This window comes from Equus asinus, chromosome 4 (genome assembly GCF_041296235.1).
Source record: "Equus asinus isolate D_3611 breed Donkey chromosome 4, EquAss-T2T_v2, whole genome shotgun sequence".
Taxonomy (NCBI): Eukaryota; Metazoa; Chordata; class Mammalia; order Perissodactyla; family Equidae; genus Equus; species Equus asinus.
In genome coordinates, this window is record NC_091793.1 from 49,463,226 (window position 1) to 49,479,933 (window position 16,708).

Consider the following 16,708-nt stretch of genomic DNA (forward strand, 5'->3'; position numbering starts at 1 on the left):
TTAGTTCTTATATATAAAATTGTGACCTGGGACAAGTGCTAAAACAATATACAGATTATAGGATTGGCCTCGCCCTGAACCAAAGAAGTTAATAATTAAGGAGTAGGGTATATGGAAATTAGCAAGGATACATCTGCTCTGTGTTTTCCTGGATTTGCAAGTTCGTATGTGGTTGTCAACCACTCTAAGAAGTGTATTTTGAAGTGAAGTGCTTGTAGATGTGAAGACCCATTTTCCAGCCCACTTGTCTCTTCCATCACACCTCTTCCTTCTTATTCACCATTTCACCTGGAATCTTTCCCCTTGGCAAGGGGAAGATAGATTAATTGCAATAACCAATTAGTACAAAATAAAATGACAGATGATTCACTATAAAGGATTTTTGGTGTAATGTTCCGATCAAGGAAATAGTGAAAATTGTTTTTTGTTGTGTTTGTATGCGTGTTTTCTTTTTGTACAGCTATTTAAATATTGCCAAAATGTAGCTGCCTTGTTTACAGCAAATAAAAGAGTACTAAGTAAAATTTGCCTTTTTTAACCCCAATATCACAGTCTTACTTTCATCACATCCTAAGTGGAAAATGATGTGGTTAACACTTCTCTGTTCAAAATAGACTCCAAACTCATAAACAGGATATCTTTAGCTAACACATAATAATTTCCATTTAAAAAATTTCCTGGAGTCTTGATTTATGTAACTTGGACTCTAGTTATTTAAGTATGCTTGCGTAAGTTATTTTAACTAACATGTATCACTACATCACACACTATATATCCTGATGTCTATGGTTCTTCATAACAGTGCAAAAATAGGAATCTTTACAATTAACCATTCAGTAAATATTGGTTTAACTCTTTCTACTCATAGATGATACAGTCATGAGTAAGAGATTTTTACTCTCATGATGCTTACAGTCTCTCTTCATAGCTGAAGAAACAAAAATATAGATGTCTGCTGTATTTTATGATTCAAATATCAATATCTTAGTGCTAAAAGTTAATAAGTCATTATCCCCGCTCTTTAAGAGAACTGATACTGACTTGAGAGAGTATGCAAATAAATCTAATGTAAGAGATACAGTTATAAGGCTTATAATGAAACTATGAACAGAATGATCTGGATGTATACGAGGGGGAGAAATTATACCACTGTGGCTAGAGGATTGAATGTAAGAATGGATAATTACTATAGGAACATTTATATTTTTTATTGAATGGATAATTACAACATGGTAATTACACAAGGATTGATTGCAACTATGATAAACTGAATTATTTAAGATGCAAGATTTTCCTTTTCTCTCTCCTATCTCACACACACTCACACTCACGCTCACACACACACTCCTTTTAAGAATTCAAAGTTGAATATTCATTTCTCTTTGGGTCACCTGCAAACAGAATTTTCACTACTCAATGGTTCTGTTTGCTTGTAGACTTTTTGTTTTGTTTTGTTTTAACCTGCTTTGACACACGTTTCCTCTGAGTGAAAAAACCTAATGCTGCCTAACCATGTTTTATGGCTTTCTTCCTTCCCTAATCACCCCTGATGATTATAGGCTTAGGAAAAGTTAGAAAATTCCGTTTCTTAACTTCTATAGTTTGTTTTGATTACCAAATATTATGTTCCTATTTTCACCAAAAAATGTAGTATGTTTTCTATAATTTGAGAGTAACTGTTTTTTCCTGAAAAGTGAATATACATTTTCAGGCCTCCTACCTATGCAAGTCCATAATTCTACTATGCAAGTAGTTTGTTTAAAGAGGAAATTTTACTGACCAGTCCAGGGAATAGTGTTGCTGCTTTGGCTTGTGTGTAGTAACTGGTGTTTGTTCATTCAACCAATATCCACTGAGCTGCTACTTTATGTGAGGCACTGTTCCAAGCACTGAGGCTACAGCAATGAGCCAAACAAAATTCTCTGCCATTATAGAATTTACATAATTCTGGTAAGAGGCAAACATAAGTTAGTTTCATTCTATGTCAGGCTTTTGCATTAGGCTCATACAAGAAAAAGTCCAGAGATGTATCTAGATCATCAGGACATTCATTCTTCTTTTGAGTATCTGGTTTTAGGAACTGTACCCAGAAACTCATAGGATGCAATTGTGCGTATACTGCATAGGCTGTCTGAAAACAGGCTGTAGTGGGAGTCTTGGACTGTAAATGTAAGTCACTCTGACATCTTTGGCAGATCACTTAACTGCTCAAGTTTGTAAACTAGTGATACGTCTTTCAGCCTTAGACAGAAAAATTAATTTCCAAATTCCATATAGTAGATGGATAAAATTAATGATATATCATTTTAGGTCATTATAATTGCCTAAGATACTCATCATTTTAATGAGCCTTTATAAATACTGGTTTAGATTTCTCATGACACTTCTTCCTTTTTATCTACTCTTTTAGATTAGTTCCATACATTTTGAGCATCTCTATTTTCACTGTTTGAATACCTTCTGAAAGTCTCACATCTCTAAATAAGCTAAAATATTCCTCTTGAGGGATCCCACAAGATTGCTTTCCTATTCACACTCCCACTCAGCTCTGGCAAGAAAGCTAATCTCCCATCGGATTAAAACAGATTGCTACTGGATACAATCGGAGCTTCATTATCATGCCTGCTTTTCATTGCCTCTTTCTTTCCCAAGGTATTTGGGAAAGAGCATTTTCACTGTCTTCTTTTTCTTTTTTTTTCTCCCAAAAAACTTTCAAATGTTTCTTTTTACCCCCATACTTTAGAGTTAATGTGTTTCTGAAAAGGATAAACCTCACATTATAGATGTATTCTTATTCACATCAGTTTAATTTTCTTCTAGACTATAAAGTTTTCTCCTTGTTTAAACTATAATTTATTTAAAATTATTGCTAGGTGTCCCTGATCATCCACAATATGCTTCCTGTAGTTTCGGAGGTTTTACAACCGAAATGTACCCCTTGGCACTGACATCTGCCACTCCCGGTCTATTTTGAGTGTTGGTGTTGAGCCTGTATCACATTGCAAGCACGTGTCCTTTATTAATTATGTTCCCATCCCAACCCTCCATTAAAGTCAGAATAGGAAAATAGTGCTATGGTAATTTGTCACTTCGTTGGTCGTCACAGTGGATTTGGGTGATCTGGTTGGCAGGAAGATACCACCTCCTTTTCCAGTCCACCTGGCTTACTATCCAAGTTATCAGCTTGGACAAGACACTGCCCTCTCCAGATGGGAAAGGCTCTTGCTTCAGGCAGGAGCCTCGGAGTGGACTGCTTCACTGGTGAAACACCCCATTCTATGTAATGCTTACTGGCCTCTCTTTTTAGCTCCTTTTGCTGGCCCTTCCATGTGTCACTGGACTCTAATAATGGGGTGCTGGAGGACTCAGTCTTTGGACTTCTCCTCTCCTCTCCCTATATTTACTCCTTTAAGTCTATATACTGAAGACTCCAAAATGTATAGTTCTTTCCAGGGCTCTCCACTGAAATCTAAGCTCATATGTCCAACTACCTGCTTAACATCTCCATTTGAATGTGTAATAGATATCTGAAACTCATCATGTTGGAAACTGAACTCTGGGTAGTCATCCCCATCTCAGTTTGTGGTAGCTCCATCCTTCCATTTGTGTTGGTAAAATTCTTGGAGTTATGCCTGTCTCTTCTTTCCCTCACCTTCAAATCTACCTTCTAAATATTTTTAGAGTCCAGCTATGTCTCATAACCTTCATCAGCACCACTTTGGTCCAAGCCACCACTGGCTTCCACCGGCATGGCCTCATAACTTGTTTCCTTTGTTCCACTCTAACCACCCTCCTCATGCTTTATTCTCAACCAGAAGCCAGAGTGATCCTTTAAAAATGTTGGTCAATCATTTAATCATGTTGTTCCTCCTTTCAAAGCCTCCCCACTCTGCTTCACCATCTTACTAAGAATAAAAGTCAGTGCCCAGTTAATGCCCAGTAACAACAAATACAATCTGGTTTCTTGTTCTTTCTCTGACTTCATCATCTACTGCTCCCTGCTCGTGGACCCAGCTAGGATACATTGCCCTCCTTGTTCGTCAGTCACCCTTTAAGTATGCTACCACCTCAAGACCTTTATGTTTCTTCTTTGCTCTGTCTCTTCCTTTGATACCTCTGTGGCTCTCTTCCTCACCTCAAGTCTATTTCTGTTCAAATGTTACTTTCTCATTGAGGCCTTCTCTACCTACCTTAAAAATAATTCAGCTCTCCTATTCGTCCCTGCTTTTCTTTTTTTCCTCCATAGCACTTGTCACCTTCCAACATGCTGCATAAATTCCTTACTTATTCTGCTGAAAGATAAGCTCCATGAGAGAAGGAGTATTTTTCTATTTTGTTCACAGTAGAATCTTCAGCAAGTCAAACAGCTTTAGGAATTAAAAAAAAATTGTTAAACGAATAAATGGCCTTTCCTTATGTTATTTCCTTTAATATCTAAACAATATATCTCCTTTATCATGGGTATCCCTCACTGCCTTAACATTTCTGAAGATGTCAAAGGGGATTTTAAATTTCCCCGTCTCATTTTCCTGCTTCCAGTTCATGCTGCAGGCTCAGTTCCAGTGACCTCAGATACTCTCAGCCCGACTCCTACCAGATCCTGTCCTCCACCTGAACCTCATTCACTCACGCGTGGAGGCATCCAGATCACCTTCCTTCCCCAACGTGTCATTAATGCAGGTTTTCATAGGGAATTTTGAGATAACAAAGGATATTACATCACCAAACAAAAACGGTTTAAAATCAATGGTAGACGTAATAGTTCATAAAATTTATTGGGCATTCTCTGCCTCAAATTATGTCTTTCTGGCTGTCTATCACCTTAAGATTTGGATATTTGTTTATATCTTTATGGTTCCGCATTTTAGTTATAAGCTAATTATCAAAATACAAAAGTTGGTGCGTTAAAACTATTTACGCAGTCTTGATCCATTTCAGCACACCCACTTTGGATCCAAAGGAAAAATTTGAGCCATATGAGCCTTTATTGTTTGGAGCTTTTATGAATACATTTTTTCCTTTAAAATGTAAATTATAGGTTTAGTTGTGAGGTATTTTACTTTTGATATGTTTCTTTTTTATCCTCTTTCAATAAGGAAGTTAACATGCGTGATTAACCATGCTTTACAGATCTGTTTCACTAACCCTTTAAGTGTCACTATAATCAGATCAAAGCTCCTAAGAACGGAAGGAACATTTACCAGTTCAGATGCCCCCAGTCTATTACCAGAGAAAGACATTTTTCTTCATTTCGAGTCCAAAGAGAAGAATATAGTAAGTAGCATATAAGAAAAAAAAAAAAAAATCTAGCTTCTATGACCATTATTGAATGGTGATTTAACTCAAAAGAGGCAGTGTGATGATCTTTACAAACAATCCTTGTGTTTTAATTTTTTTATTGAGTTAAAAGTGTTATAAAACATTATGTAAGTTTCAGTTGTACAACATTATCATTCGACATCTGCATACACTGGTAAGTGATCACCATCAAAAGTCTAGTTACCATCCACCACCATACAATTTTTATAATACTATACATGCAGAGTTTTTAATAATTAAAGGTGCCTTTTAAAAAATAATGATATCCATCTTTCAAATTGTTGTATCCTCACGCATTGTCAAATTACTGTGTGAGTAACATCATTTTAGAGGTTTGGAGAGTCATTATTTCCTACATGAGAAGTGCCATGGGCATCGAAAGCAGAATTGTTAGATATGAAAATATTTCCCAATTACAGAGAAATAATATATGGCTGATTAAGTTTCAGTTTTCTTTCCTCTACCTTTTACATTTGATAACTTTTAACTGAAGCTAATTATTACTTACAGTCATTTATTCAATAAATATTTATTAACAACTTTATGCCAAACATTGTCTTAAGAACTGGGAATACAACAGTTAATAAAACAGAAGAAAAGATCTATCCCCTCATAAAAAAGAATAAATATATTCACTATATATATATCATAATATAATACGTATATAACAATATGTTATATATAAATGTTCATTATATATACACATACGCACATACATATGGTGAAAATGCAATGAATAAAATAAAGCTGATTAAGGGAATAGAATATGGGAGTGGGGCATACTTTTTATGCTTTCTTCAGATAAGGACTTTCAGATGTGTTGACATTTGCATAGACACTTAAATAACTGATAAAAGAAACCATATAAATATTGGGTGGGCTGGGGAGAGAGCCAGGCAAGAGGAACAGCTATTGCAGATACTGAGGGGAGAAGTTGCTTAATATGAGATGTGAAATCACAGCTCAGTAATCCCTTCTTCCCTTGCTGTAGTTCCTGTCCCCCTCGTTGCGCTTATCCCCTTCTAAGATACAGTACAATTTACTTATTATGTTGGCAGCTTCTGCACTTCTTCCCGCTACAGTGAAAGCTCTATAAGGAAGGATGTGAGTCTATTGTGTTCACAGATATATCCTAAATGCCTAGAATAGCATCCAACTGAGAGCTGGTGCTCAACAGATTTTCATTGATATTATGTTCCGGGAAATGAACCGAGACTGTGTGGCCAGTGGACAGTGTGTAAGGGCATGGTAGCATGAAGTAAGGACTGAGAAGGCCAGGGCCATATATTGCATGGCTTTATAGGCTGTGGGAAGTACCTCAATTTTTTTCTGAAGTATGATAGTAAGCTATTGGGTGTTGAGAGTAGGGGAATGGAAGGGTCTCATTCACCTATTTACATATCTTATAGGCTGCTGTGTGGAGAACACAATCCACATTCTCCAGCAGCTCCTACTTGAGCAGGCACACCAACATGCTGGTAACTCACCTACTGCAGACCTTAATAAAGACTACAGCTGAAGTACAGACTGATGGTGCAAGAATGAAAAGATTCCTAACTCTGGACTAGTGAGACTTCACAGAAGAGGGAGTGCTGGAGCTGGATCTTGAATATGAGTAAAAAGAGAATTCTGGGCAACAGAAAATGGTTGAGAAAGGGATGAATACAACACAATCTATTGATAAAAAAAGAAATTTGGAAAGTAGAAGGTTTTGATTCTGAGTGACTAAGAGGGTAACAGTTACATTAAGTGCTTTACATACATCAGGTAACAATTTTCACAGCACTCCAATGAGTTAAAACCTACTTTAATCTCCATTTTTCAGAGAAGAAAACTGAGGCTCAGAGAAGCTAAGTCAAAGCTTTATTCTTCAAGAAAGTAGCAGAGTGGGGATTTGAATTTGGATCTGTTTGACACTAGAGCCCATGTACTGAGTTGATGATTTAATAATCATACAATCAGAATTCAAAGAAATATTCAATTCCTTGCACCTAATCAGTTCAATCAAATTAATATTTGTTTTGCATGACTGAGGCTGCCAATGTAGATAATGCTGTGCAAGGCACCACCATCATGATACTGATTATGTCCCTTTTTGATATTAAAGCAAAGCATTTATAATAAGAATTTCTGCCTTTGTTATTAAATGTTAATATTTCTATTCCTTTCATTTTTTGTGTGTGGTGAATGTAAAGTACTAAAACAGATAAATTGAAGAAATTAATGTATGCTCATAATTTATCTTGACACAGTAAACTCCTAATTCTAAGTCTGCATGGCCTCCTAATGAGCAAGCTGCAAAACTGTGACTTGACCATAATTGTTTAGGTGTCTACACTCCCAGCTAAGAGGTTGTGATCTGGGACATTTTTAATAATTCACTGCTGATATGTTTGAAATGAAGTTTTGCTGAGGTCATTCCCTGTCTAAGTGGTGTCTAACCTTTTCATTACTTATCTGGTTATTGGACTGAAGAATGTACTAATAACACAAAATTGGTCACAAGACCTGGATTTAGAAGAGAGGGTCAACAAGGAAAATAGAATTTAATGAAGAAACAGGTGAAAAGATTGACTTCTCAAAGAAGAAGTATTAGCCAGCAAATTTGGAGGATAAGGGAACACCAGATCAGTCTTTCTCAGTCTCGTTCACATTATGGCACAAAGAGAAAACCATGATGTTTCTCCATCATGCGCGTGTAGACAGGGGAGGAAGCTCTGGCCTGGAATTGAGTGACTCAGGAGCTCTGGAAGCCCCAGGATTGGATGAGTCACCTTGAAGGTGAGAGGCCAGTGCTGAGCACACCTGTAACCTATTTGCAACATCCTGTGAAGCTCTGCCCTAGTTGGTGCAAAATGATTCATGACAAGACCAAGAAGAGCAGGCCATTTTTCTCTCTCTTATGTTCAGTCTGACTGTAAAATAAAAGAATTGCACTATGTCAGTGGTCCACTTAATCCTGGTTGCACATTGAAAAACACCTGGAAAGCTTTAGAAAAACACTAATTTGCATCCTTAAACTAGTTAAACCAAGATGACTAGAGGTGAGGCCTAAATGTTGGTATTTTTTTAAAGCACACTAGAAGATTCTATGTGAAGAAGATTCTACTGTATTAGAGGACCCCTAGGGTCTATCTCTAAACATCTGGGATTTTAAAGAATGTTAGAAGATAGCACCCAAAGTTTGTAGAGGCCAGTGAATATGTAGATGTTTTAAAAAGAAAATCATGGAAAACCCAGAAGAGAGACTGTCCCGGAAAAGAAGTTGCAAGCCATCACTAATGATGTCCAAGAAGATCCCTGGGTAGACTTTAACTTGCCAGGAAGGTTCTCTTTCTCCCTGTGCCTAAATTCAAGTGGGAATATCAATCTCAGATTTTGAGATGAGAGAAAAAGAGATAAGGATAGGTGCAAATACGTGTAAGCTTGTAAAGAAAGAGATTTCATTATAAAACTGTCAGCTGTTAATTTGTGGAGAGTGAGTGAGCAAGCAGTGGAGAGAAGTCTTGAACAGACTGGAGAAAGGTTTATCAAACTACCATGAAAGGAAAAGGGGAGATAATGAGGGGCCAGGCAGCATAGAGGGCAAGCTTGACAGGGCATTCACTGTCTGATGTGCTCCAACAGCCCATGTCAACTTAGGTTGTAACAGAGAAGCTGGACAACTGGATTCATACAATTCTTTACTGAATGGGTCAAACGAGAGTATATTAGGAAAATAGGGTGAGGATATTGACAAGAGAATGAAAGACACAATACACCATGGATTCTTGGTTAGGTATGGAGAGAGTGAAGATAGAAATTGCCTGATAAATTGGGAGAGAACTGGGTCAGATGATTTCTACTTTCATGATGTCCAAAAATATATATATAGTTGAAATAAAAGAATATGAGAATGAGAGAATGGAGAGTCATGACCCTGGGGAACACAATCCCCTTTACTCCGTGTTGCAGGACCCCCAGTGGAGTAATACTCCTGGCCTCACTTGTACTCCTTCAGGAAGAAATAAATTCCTTGACAAGGGAGTTTCAGAGAATGAACTGGGCATGTGTGTCTCATCCTTTCTCTCTCTCTTGTTATCAATCTGGGGAACTGGCTGCCTCCAGAGAACATGCATTCTAAACTGCTTTCTGCCATGCTGTAAGCTTTGCAGCTTCTCCCAACCCAGTCCTCGATAGCCAAAGCCTTTAATTTAATGAGGTAAAGTCAACTGATTTGCTTGCATGCCTGAGCTATGTTCTCTCTCGCCCTCTCTCTTTTTTTTTTTTTTTTGGTGAGGAAGATTGGCCCTAAGCTAACATCTGTGCCAATCTTCCTCTATTTTGTATGTGGGACACTGCCACAGCATGACTTGATGAGTGGTGTGTAGATCCACACACAGGATCCAAACCTCCAAACCCCGGAGCCACTGAAGCAGAGCGTGTGAACTTAACCACTGTGCCACTGGCCCCTGAGCTATGTTCTTTAATGTGGGTATGTTTTATTATTCTCCCTCTCTCCTTCATGACTGTTTCATGCCATCCCTCACTTCTCAAAGATTCAAAATCTCTCCCTCAACCTGACTCTCAGCTGATGTCCTTGCTTCCTAAGTTTCTGAGAACTCGGAAAAACTCCCACCACTATAGTTACCAACATGGGAACCCACATGCTCTGCCCTCGTACCTGTTATCACAGATGGTGTTGTCTTCCTCCCCAGAGCCAATCTCTTCTCTTGTGGATTCTGTCTCCTTTCGTCTGCTCAAGGACATCGCTCCAGAATTTCGCCTCTTTCCATCTTACATCATCAATTTTTCACCTTCTATGAGAGCCTTTCCCTCAGCACAATATGTTCTTATTTCTCTTTCCTTTCCTTACCATCCACTGTCTTATTTCTTTGGTTCCTTTTGCAACAATGTGCTTTAAGAGTGTTGCATAAACACACAGTTTCCAATTTCTCTCCTTTCGTTTTATCTGAAACTTACTTCAGTCAGGCTTTTCTCCCAACCTTCCACTGAAGCCAACCTCCGTATCGCTAAATCCAGTCACCAGTTGTCAGTCTTCGTCTTAACTGACCTCTCAGCAACTTTTGATCACCTACTTGATTCATTTAACCACTGGACTTTCAGGACACATCTCCTCATGGTCTCCCCCCACTTCACCAATCGCTCCTACTCGTTCTCCTTTGCTCATCTCCCAGGACTCATTTTGTTGGAGTGCACCAGGGCTTGGACTTGGGCCTCTGTTCTTCTCTATTTGCGTTCATTTCCTGATGACTTCATTCCAGCCTTTTGGTTTTCGGTCTGTATGCTAATGCAGCCTCCAGATTGGTATATTCAGCTGCCTATGTGACATCTCCATTTAGATGACTAAGAGAAAACGTAAACTCATTATTTGCAAAATGGAACAACTGAATTTTTTCCAAGACTGCTTCTCTCAGAGCCTTCTCTATCTCAGTTGGTGGCAATTTCATTCGTCCACTGCTCAGGCCAAAAACTTGAGCGCTGCTTGGGCCAAAGACTTCACACTTGTCCTGGATTACTTTCTGCCTTTCACAACCCACATCTGACCCATCAGGAAAATCTGAACACTTCCACAAAATTAAAATAAATAGTCCAACAGATAGCCAGTCACCTGAAAATTCTTTGATGTATGACATCAATTAATCAATTAGATATTTATTAACCTCTTTTTCATATTCTGTACTGAATTAAAATCAATGGCAGATAAAGGAGCCAAAGTGGAATTTTGAATTACAGCGTGGCTTTGTGTCACGTAGACCTGATTTCAAATGATGTGATTTTCCCACTTACTAGTTGTGTGATCTTAAACATGTTGCATGGTTTCTCTAAGATTCAGTTTCCTTATATATAATTGAGGAACAAATACCTTCTTTGGAGGATTTTGTAAAAGGTAACACTACGTCTGGCATGTAATATCATTTAATAAATGGTAACTATTGTGCTGTTGTTCTTGCTCTTAATAAAAATAAAACAGGATAGTGATTGGCTTTGTCTCCCAAAGAAAATTCTTGGAAAAAGTAAAATTAAGGAGGAAATGATGTACTTGCCACTATGGCAACAGTGGCAGTAGAGATCTCGATGAGTCAGAAAGAAGTCTAGAGATTGCTTTAGTCTACTCCACAGTTTTGCCTAATATTGCCCTTGTTCCTATATTCTTGCAATCTTTCTAATTGTACTTATGGGATTATTAATGGAGTGTCCCATATAAATTAATGAGGTAGATGAGGCAATGACATCCTGTCATAGAACTTCAATGTGACTTCTTTAAACCAGGCTGATGACACATATTTCAGAACATGAGATAAACTTAACAAAATATAATGAAACTATTGAGTTGTAGAATTATAGAGTTCTAATAAACTAATATTTTTCTGTTAAAGGAAACAAAACAAAACTCAATCCTGAATTTCATACAATTTAATTTTTGTAATTTAAGCAGAAAGAAGTTCATGGACTATCATCACAATTTATTTAAACTTTTGTGAAAAATGTGACTCAAGCAGAGAAACCAAAGTGAAAGACAATTTTAGTTCTGAAAACTCTACCTGTGTATGTCTTTATATGTACAGACATGTGCATACAGACACACACATATATGTATGTGTAGAATACACACATGTACATGCATGCATGTGTATAAAACTTTATGAGATTGAGTTAAAAAATACAACACATTACCATCAAGATGTGTATTAAAGCCAGATTTAATATTTTTGTCTTGCTGTAAATGAATGAAAGCTTGTAAATTTCAAGGTACTTGAGTTTTTTTTTTTTTTTTTGGTCTACATGCCTACAAATCTTAAGGATTATAAAGATTGTCTTGATTTATTTGGGACACCCTCAATGAATGGTTGGTTAGCTAAAGAAATCTCTTGTGCTTGGAAGAAAATCTCTGAGGAATTAGAAGTTTCTTTTTATTAGGATCTCTAATCCAAGTTCTTACTGCTAGAATTGATGACAAACTGTTGGATAGAGCTTCTCATTGGTGTACTACAAAATATAGTCTTTTCCCTCAGTTCACCTGCCCTTGATTTCTGTTCTAACTGTAACAGGTGTCCGGCACATCGTGGATCCTCAATAAGGATTTGTTGAATAAATGGGAGAGTGAATAAGTGAATGAATGAGTCCTACAGTCTTGTGCACAGCCAGCTATGACTGTCAGGAAGTAGGAGACTCAGCAGCAGGATGTAAAAGTAAACTTAGGATTTTGACTGTCTACACGGGGTCATGTTTGCTGCATCTTATAGAACTTGCGCTATAAAGATAAGGATACAGATATAGATAGAGGTGCAAAATATGAATATATATTTAGATAGATAGATAGATAGCTGGTAATATATACTTAAATAGCTCCCATATGCCATCCATATGGATTCACTATGATGTATTGCCCATCTGGGCTGCAAATTTCACTCCATCTGGCATGACTTCTAACTGAATGCTTGGGTAGAAAATTCCTTGTTATCCTATAGTGCTATGGTGTAAATTGTAGTAATATCTCTCCATTCTCCTCTCCTCCCCCTCTGCCTCCCCTTTTTTCTTTCCCTTTCTCTCTCTCTCTTTCCTAGTCTTCATCTAGCGTGGCATTTTTCCCTTGAGCATTTATCAGAAACCAACAGAAAATAAGAATCCCTTTTCAGTGTATTCCTTTAATTCCCCAAATTATTATCACTCTAGCAAATTTTTGACCTTTTTATCCAGTACCCAAAAATTCATGAAAGGAAAACTATATTTAATAGCTTGTCTTGATACAGAATATATGTAATACTTATTTGTTAAGAAAAATCATGTTGAAGGGATATAAAAAATATTTGAGCTTAATCTTCCTGACAGGATATGAAATAGTGGGCTCTAAAGTATTTTTTTGAACTTATTATAAAACCAAGTTGATAACATATATTTCAGAAGGCTTAGGAGTAATTATTCCCAGAGGCAGAAAGAATTAGGTGACTTCTGGGAATCTTCTCTGTAAGTCTATTAAAAACGAGTGTCTGGCTTCAGGACTTTTATTTTACCCATTTTTAAGAAAGTGCAATTTAGTCATCCTTTTACGTTTTCATTTTCAGTTCCTTTCTATAAAATTTCAAGTAGTTGAGAGAGTAGGTATTAAACTTTCTAGAGGTCATATTTTTAATTTATTTCTCTTGGTAAAAGATACATCTTGAGAAATTTTTGGAGGTGGACTGCGTAGCAATTGAAGTGAATATATTATTTATCCTTTGTGCAGTAGATGTTGCCTGGAAACCAATGGCTACTACCACGAACACATTAAATTTTATTTCACATGTAATATTGTACTATATATTTTTTACTTTTGAGATAATACTTAAAATGGTCTTATCAATCAAAAGCAATCAAACTAAGAATGAAGTTTCTTGACATGTCAAAATAATCTTCTACAGCTGTCTGGAAAACTAAGGAAAGATGTCAAAATATACTAAACAAAAGCATGAAAATATGACAGTACAATTCATATGTTTATTAAGGACAAGAACGTTCTAATTTGATTTAATTTCATAGAAATAGACGGTCGACCAGATTAAGTCTCTTTACTAATTTAACTTGAGAAAATGTCCGTATATTAAAAAACACATCTGGTACAGTTACCCCTTATTCCCTGAAATGTTTTCAGCCATATTTATCCAGACATTCCATGCCATCTCATATCTTTTCGCTCATTGATCCTTCTCTTCAGAAAGCCTTCAACCACCTGCTTTTGTCAGGGTCACTCTGATATAACCCTTGAGTTAGGTGCTCAGATGTATTTACTTAATCTCCTTTAGGTTGCCCGTTATTATCACTTACTAAACTGCATTTCAGTTGTCTTGCTAGTTTACTTCTTATTAATTGATATCTCACCCACCGCATTTAAAGTTCCTTGAGGACAGAGACTGTGTCTTTTGTAATTATGCCACCAGGGCCTGGAAACAGGACCAGCCCTCTAAAACCACAGTGGACAAGGCAGGATTCTATATCCTTAGCAGTTTTCAGACCTGTTCACCACCTTCCCTATTGCCACCAGGCAGAGAGGAAAGTTGAGATGTCTCCAAATAGACCTTCAGAACAATGAAATAATGCCATTATCATAAATAGCCTAGGTAGGAAAAAAAATATTTGGAGAAGAATGTATACTTTGGCAATTTCAACAGCATTTAGAATAGAGCACTGTACTTAAAATAGTTATATAGTAATACCATTTCTACCTCCTGCCTCTTTCAGCATTAATTCATACTACTTTTCTCCCCTCCCCACAAAGGGAATACGAAAAGAAAAAAAGACGTGTATTCTTATTGGTCAAAATGCTTCAGAGTTGCTAGCTAAAATAGTATGCTGGTTGATGCAAAGTCAGCAAACATATGAGGATATTCCAGGAATATGTAATATTATACCAGAAATATTTGATTTCTTGGCTCCCCTACAATAATAATAAGAAATATAATGAATTGTCTGGTCTAAATTATGTCAGAATCAATTTACAGGTAAGCATCAAAGTACGTGGAGGTTATATTTGCACTATAATAATCTATTTGGCAAACAAATTTTTTGTTTAAAACCTGGATTCCCAAGAAGCTTCAAGTTTGTTATTAAGACGTTATTTCCACTCACAGATCTTTGGGGAGCACGAGTTGCATCTCTCCATTAACCACAGAAGAAGTATGATCCCCAAAAGTATCTCCAAGTGGGAAGAACGAAAAGTTTTTACACATATCACTGGTTACCACAGCTAGTGAGACTAGATAGTTATTTTATTTGACAATCATATGAATGGGTCTCTTTGGGCTAAGAAATCAGAAAGGAAAAAGATTATTTTGAAAAAGCAAATAGTGTGGCTGCTTAAATAATTATGGAAAAAGAAAACATGATTTTTCAAGTTAGTTGCAGTGATAGATTTATAATTAAAGAGACTGTTTTGGCAAATAACAGGTTATTTATACAGGAGGAAAAACATTTTTTTAAAAAATAATCATTTGTGCTCAAAAAACAAAAGGATGGGAGCACGTCAAAGGTAAACAGGAGCCAACCTGACGAAGCTCCCAGTGACCAAAGCTAGGACAATTTGAGTATCAAAATATATTATACTGGGGGCCCGCCCTGTGGTGCAGCAGTTAAGTTCTCACGTTCTGCTTTGGCAGCCCGGGAGTTAGCCAGTTCTTATCCCGGGTGCAGACATGGCACTGCTTGTCAAGCCATGCTGTGGTAGGCGTCCCACATATAAAGTAGAGGAAGTTGGGCACGGATGTTAGCTCAGAGCCATTCTTTCTCAGCAAAAAGAGGAGGATTGGCAGCAGATGTTAGCTCAGAACTAATCTTCCTAAGATATATATATATATATATATATATATATATATATATATATATAATATTGTATTGTATTATAATGCAAAGTATGAAATAAATATATCTGAGTCCATACTGATTTAAATAAATGATCTAAAAAATAATCAGAGAAGAGGCAAATCTTCTGTACAGGAGAATTCCATTTAATATCTAGATACTCCCCTCTCTGGGAGTCAAAGCTTAATTTCACCCTATCACCTCTTTGAGGGTGTACTAACTTCCAAAGAAGAGAGTATGGAAAGGGAAAAATAGTAACTTTACAGTAGAGAACCTGGCAAACACGATGTTAACCCAGTGATGATGGTTAACGTCACTAGAGATATGTGGCTCTCATGTGCCCCCAGTGTGATGTGATGAGGTAGCTTCACTAATATGATATGATGAGGAGGACACTTCACCTCGGTGGTATTCTCCCCCAAAACCCACAGGCCTAGTCTTATCATCGGTAAAATATCAGACAGTCTATTATGATCATGGAAAACAAGGACAAGTGGAGAAGGTGTCACAGACCAGTGGTACTGGGGAGACATGGAAACTAAGTAAATGTGGAACCCTGGATTAGAGCCTAGAACAGAAAGGGGACATTAATGGAAATACTGGTGAAATCCAAGTCGAGTCTATAGTTTAGTTAATGATTAGTACCAATATCAGGTCCTCAGTTTTGACAAATGTACCATAGTAATGTAAGATGTTAACATTTTGGGAAACTGGGTAAGGGGTATATGATATTATAAATTTGAATCATAACTGGAGAATCAAAAGTATAATGAATAATAATTTAAGTTTTAAGAGCCTATGACCATCATATTCCTTTTATAGCCTTCAAGTTCAAAGCAGGTGGTTCCTGGGTCTTGATTATGTATGTATAACTATGTCATCTTAGATATATTTACAAAGACAACACTTTTGGCTTATTTTCCTCTTTGGCCCCTGAAGTCTCCACCTTTGAACTATGTGTAAATGGAACATTTATTTTGACTTCTAGAAAATGTAAAGTAATCTGAATATGATCTTTTATACAGACTGAGTAATTTGTGTTATAAGACGTAGA

General features: G+C 36.9%; 1 protein-coding gene across 18 annotated transcripts in view; it reads left to right on the plus strand.

The window, feature by feature from the left end:
• Positions 1-16,708, plus strand: part of PPFIA2 (PTPRF interacting protein alpha 2) — a 450,745-nt gene that overhangs the window by 122,901 nt on the left and 311,136 nt on the right. The window lies entirely within an intron of this gene.